Raw genomic sequence first — 6,203 nt, forward strand, 5'->3', positions numbered from 1 at the left:
ACAGGGCAACAGGGCATATCTGCCTCACCCCCCTGGGGTCTCCATGCCTGGTCCAGCACACTGGAAGTGCAAGAGTGTTTAGGGAATGAGCAACCTGATCCAGGGAACTTCAGGAGCCACAGGAGGCAGGACTGGATTTTTAGAAGGGTTCCTCTCTCTCCCTTGCCTCTCCTTTGTCTGCTAGGTCATCATTTCCCCTCCCTCCTCTGTGGTTTTGCTTGACTTGGAAGACTGATATAGAGCCATCCTGGATCCAGCTCTGCTCATTGAGATGGAGCCAGCCAGGCATGGCAAAGGTGTTACCTGTAGGGACAGGATGTGCTTTATGGTTTGGGAAGCCAGGGCTGCGGTTCCATACCTCTGTGTCCCCATCCTGACTCAGGAAACCAGGGAAGGAAAGAAGCAGTAGAGCTGGGAGATGCCTAGGCCCAGGAGAACGTGACTGATTCCAGGAAATGGGGCTTTTCACCCACTCCTGCAGGAGGCAGAGGGACCCCAGGGATAGAGCAGTGGACAGAGCAGGAAGGAGTTGGACGTGTGACTTTGGGCAGCATCCTACCTTGGCTGAGCCTGGCCAGGGGGCTGCCAATGTCTCTTCCAGCTTCAAGAAGGTTTCTGAACTAGGTATAGCCACCCTCCTGTTTTTGCTGGAATCTCCTACAAAGCAGTGACCTACCTGTCCCCAGCAAGGGCCCTTCAGCCTCTTTCACAGCTGACAGGAAACTCAGAGGGCATGGACCATAAGAAGGCCTGGGGACTTGGTCTATATGAGGGGGTGACCTCTGGCATGCTGATACCCTCTCTAGAACATAGCCTTACACATGCAGTTTTTTAAACCTTTCTGAAGTGCTACTTTTCTCTGGCCAGTTCAGCCAGTGTCCAAGCAGAAACAGCCCTGATCCTGGCCCCAGAGATGTTCCCAGAATCCATTTAGCTAATGTCCACTGAGGCACTCAAGTTGAGAGGAAACTGAGGCTCAGGTGTCCTTAAATGGCCCGGCCTGACTAAGGACCACCCACATACAGGATACCTCCAAGCCAAACAGACCAGAGTGTCAAGACTAGGGTTCCTCATCTGAGGTCTCAGGGCCACAGACCCCAGTTAGGACCCAGTGTCTGAGTTAACCCCCTCCCCACCACCTCCTCCTTCCTGGCCCCCTCCTCCCTTCAAACCACAGGACCCAGCGGCCTCTGGAACGCGTGCCCAGGACCTTGGTGATATTTTGAATTTAAGAAAACTTTGCAGTCGGCAGGAGCTCTTAAAGGTTATAAATAGCAGCTGCGGGAGCCCATGCCGGGAGAGGCGGAAACACGTGTCAAACACGCCTGGGAGGGGGGTATTCTGAGGCCTAGACCCCCCCTCCCACACACACTAGAGACCCACTAGGCTTCTGGGCATTTTACAACCAGTGGAGCGGGAAGTCACACCCCACCCGGAAGGCGTCTGGGAAGCGAGACCCGCTTCTAGCCCCCACCAGGGTCCCCAGCGGCTGGCCAGGTTGCCCAGGGCATGTGGGGCCACTGCTGAAAGGGGATCTGAGTGGGAGCTTTCTCTTACCCATCTGCTGCCATGCAGGGATCCCCTTGGAGCTGACCAACAGGGAATCTCAGGGCTGAGAGGGCACTGCAGAGTGTCCACTCTAACCCCAGGAAGCAGCTGGAGGACCTGAGGACCAGGATGGAAAGAGGGTTAATTCAAAGTCACGGGAGAGTGGCGCAGGAGTCAAAGCCCTAAGCCACAATTCTTCCACCAAATGCTGCTGCAGCATCCCTTCCATTCAGAGGGGACCGTCACTCACATAAAGTATGACTGGAGGACTGTAAAGGGCCCAACCCTGGGATAAGCAAGCTCTAGGGCCTCATCCCTCACAATCTAACCGATCCCAGCCTTTCTGCCTCCAAAAAGACTGACTGAAGTGAGGAGAAAGAGAGGGCTAGAGAGGAAGGGGTATGCCACCTACTCCAGTGGTGTGCAAGGTTGGATGGTCAACAACCCCAGGGAGGGCGTGGGATCGCAACAAGGAAGTAGGTGGTTGGGAACATTGAAGGCCCTGTGATTTGAGGATGTGCCTTTGGCAGCTTAGTCTGGGGGGACCTAGTTCTGACTTAGGAGAAAACTAAGGCCCCTGGCCACTGAAGGAATATTTCAACCTCCATCACCTCCCTGAGTCTTCCCGTCAGCTCCTCTGTGTGCATGAGGCAGGAATCAATACTCCAACACAGAATGTAAAAACCAAAGCCAGTCTGAGCCTCCCACCCACCAACCCCAGTCCTTCCCCACTTGTGCCTCACCTGCCGTCCATGGTCCCCATTAGGTCTGGGGTCGGGGGTGTGGAAGCCAGGCTTGGCGTCCAGGAGCTGTGAGCCTCAGGGAGCCCCAAAGGGTTATAGGGCTCCCAATGAATGGAAGCCTGTTGAGCTCCAAGGGGGCCCAGCCCAGGTAAACATGGCTGGGTCTGAGCAGCCATTCTCCCCCTGCCTCTTTCCCCAGGACGGAGGACCAACACACGACTTCCTGTCCCCAGGGCTGAAGGCTGGCCTCGCCCCTCAAAGCCCTAGGCTGGGGCCCACTGGGGGGACACGAACTGTACTAGCAGCCCCCATGCTTAAGGGGAGAGAGGCCCTCAGGTTTTCAGATTCAAAGATCTGCCTGTATCTAAGATAGCAGTGCTTGGGCACTTTAAGGAGCCCATTAGAATCTCAAATTGCCCATCTGTTAATGTCTGATCAGAAACTGAGGCAATGGGCAGGAAGAGGTCCAGCTCACAGCCTCACAGGTCAGGGCAGAAAGGGGCCCCAGTTTCCTGCTCCCTGGCCAGTGAGAATGGGGATGGTGGGAAGAGTGGGACAGGGCCCATGGATTAAGGAGGAGGGAAAGGCTTCAGGAGTGAAGGGTCAGGGCTGCAGGGAAGCTTAACAGAGGCCAGGGAGCCCTTCCTCTTTTGGATCTGACTGCCCACTGACCCTTAAAATGGAAACCTGGTCCCCTACCGGCCCTGGCCACAGAATGGACAATGCATCCCAGGACGTAGGATGCCCCTGTAATAGCACATTTTGAAGTAACCCTGGGCAGCAGCCCTTGTGAATGATCCATTCTGCTCACTGAGCCTGTTTCCTCTACCCGGAGACCAGGTATTAAACAGCTCCCTGCCTCCCTTTCTAGTTTGTGAACCAAAAGATACACTGAAAACTATAATGTGTAGTACCCTCCCCAGGAGCCTAGAAGACCTGGGAAGAGGTGGCTCCTGGGGTTGGGGGCCCTAGGGACATATCCCAATGGAAAAGGGGTGTTTTAGGGCCAGCCACCTCCCATGCTGGGCACTGGAGGCTAGGCCTGGAATGTGCTGAGCAGCAGCTGCCATGTGAATCATTATACCTCATCAGGCTGAGCCTGAAACTTGCAGACACAAACCAGTTCAAGCTGGGCTCAGGCAGAAGGGCCGCCTCCAGCCAGGGTCGCTGGGCCCAGGGACCCTGGGCTGAGGTTTCCAGGATTTGGTAGGGTTTCTTTCTCCTTGTCAACATCCTCATAATCAGCATCCAGCACTGGCTCTGCCACAGCCCATTCTGTAGACCCTCAGAAGAATGTCATCCTGTCCATAATCCCCAGCCTCAGTGTACAAGCAAGACATGAGCATGGGAGGCATAGTAACATGGGGGCAGACAGAGAGGGTTTCCTGTAGCTGTACACCAGAAACCCACATTCCAGTGAAAAAGGAATCAGATACAGGGGCTACAGGGGTCAGGACAAGGACTGGGATGAAATAAGTTTCCCCACATCTCTCCTAACCACTAGAGGACTTTTCTGGTCTCAGTTTTCCTGTCTAGGATGTGGGAATGAACCAGACTTAGGCCCCATCTGAATCCTCAGGGTGACTTAAACTTGAACAAAATCATACCCAATGCTGGCCTGGTATATTAAGATGTAGAAAGGGCCAGAAGGGTCAGACAGGGACACAGGGACAGACAAAAGAAGAGTTAATCCGAGACAGAGAGTTGGCAGGGCAAGAAAAGGATCACTGAGGCACATACTCACCTGAGAGACCGAGGTGGCCTGGGTGCCTGGAAGGCATATCCGTGAGGGTTGTGGGGAGGGCCCAGCCCAGGGCTTCAGAACATTGCCATGCTTGGGGTCTGGGACAAAGTCCTGGGCCACTGCAGGGCTTGGTAAAAAATAATTAATTTTTCTTTTCAAGCAAAAGCTCTGACTCAGAGCTTTTCCTATCCCCAACGGCCACATTCTCACTCAGGCTTGGACCTGAGAAGCTGCTTGAGAGGGATCCATGGCCTCCCCATGGCCGACGTGAGTCTCCTGTGCAGCTTCAGGCCTGATCTGGAAGGCCTACAGACTCCAGGTAAGTGGGGACCAAGGGAGCTCCAGGGGCCTGAGAACAGCTAAGAGAAGCAAGGTTGTGGTTCCCCATGGGGTGAGCATTTGCACCCCTGTGTGATGCCATGGAGCAGATAAGGTCTGCTCTTGTGGACACATGTCTGTAGGTCTGGTATGGTGACAGTGGGGGCCATGACCATGAGATCAGTCAGAGAGGAAGCCCATACCTCCAGCTGCTTTAGGAGTATTCCCTGACAGAATCTGCTGGTCCCTGTGCCCCATCCTCCCTCCCTTTGCTTTCCAGAGAGGTGGGAAATCCAGGCCCCTGCTGTAAGGGGAGGGGGCTGCCATCCAGCTGCTCTGCAAGGCTCCAGTGATTCTGCCGAGTGGGGGGTGTTTATGAGCAGCTGAAATGGCTGTAAAAGTGGCACCTCGCTTCACTTATGGCCTGGCCATCCCCTCCCCTACTGGCCCCTTGCCTTGAAAATCTTCCAGAGGGGCCTGGAACCCAAGAGAGGTCTGGGGTTGAGGCCCGGGTGAAGGCTCAGTCTGAGGTCAGGGTTCAACCAGGGGTTAGGGATCAGACTGGGATAAGGATTTAGTCTGGGGTCAGGGTTCATCATGGGCGTAAAGCCCAATCTGACAGCAAGGCTAATCTTAGGATACAAGTGACTTTGGGGCCAGGGTTGGGCTGAGGGATCAGAAGCGTGTGATGTCTCAGAAACAGATGTAGACCTTTTATCTCAGAGAGCTCCCAGTGAGGCCAGGCTGCAGCCCTCAGAGAGCTGAGACTCTGTCTTTCCTGTTCAAGTCTGGTGCCCACCCTGGCCCCAGGTCTGTATACCTTGGCCAGAGCCTTACTCACAGTGGCGGCTGGCTGCAGAGGCCTGTCAGCCTGGGGCTGCTGTACTAGCAAGGGGTGGAGCCAAAGCCCCTGCTCTAGTTCTGAGCTTTAGTGACTGCCATGGCTTCTCCTGCTAGGCCCCAGCTTAGGGATCATTGAGAGGGACTCAGACCCACTCCCCAGTCCTAGCCAGGCTTTTCCACATCCCATTGAAACTGACCTGAAACTAACCAGAAACTGACCCTGGGGCCCTGCCTGTCAAAGAGGTTAAGGCTGGCTCTGCCAGGTGCTGGGGTGCTACCAGTTAATGTGTGACACCCCCACCCCCATGGTGGCAGTTTAACCAGAGGCCTGGGGGTGAATTAGTGGGACAGCGGCCCCACACACAGCTTTGGAATGTCCAGCAGAGAACTCTGGGGTTAGGCTCATAAGTTAAGGCTAGGAAAATGTCCTTTAAGACTTAGAGCCCATCATACGCTTTTCTGTAAGTCTGTCCACAGCCCACCCTGACCCTCCCAAGTGCAAACATTATTTGTTGCAAGTGTCAAGCTTTCTGGTATTAGATCTGAGAAGGATTCAGCCCCATCACCCCCTAGGTTTACCTCTTGACCTTTCTGATCCCTCCATGAATGTTCTTTTGTTATTATCAAGGGAAGACAGTGGGAGGTCAGTGGTCATAGAACCCTAAAACTCAGAGTCACTCAGACAGGGGCATAAAGCTGAGACCATCGAAACATAACTCTTAAGAACCATGAGTATTCACTCTGGACACTTGGACCTTGGTCCCCAGTCCCAAGGAGCCCACACTCCAAAGGAGGCAGACAGGAAACCACAGCTCCCCAGCAATGGAGGATATGGAGATGCAAGGAGGGAGGGGTATCAATGGGTGGGGTATCAAGGGTGAGGAGCAGGATCCTGACAGAGGAAACAGTAAGGCAAAAGTGGATGAATGCAGGGAGAAGGCCAGAAGTCCAGTGGACAGTTACTGCTGGGGAGAGTCATCTTTGGAGGAAAATGTCTCAAACAGCAG

The sequence above is a fragment of the Urocitellus parryii genome, chromosome 3 (genome assembly GCF_045843805.1).
Source record: "Urocitellus parryii isolate mUroPar1 chromosome 3, mUroPar1.hap1, whole genome shotgun sequence".
NCBI lineage: Eukaryota > Metazoa > Chordata > Mammalia > Rodentia > Sciuridae > Urocitellus > Urocitellus parryii.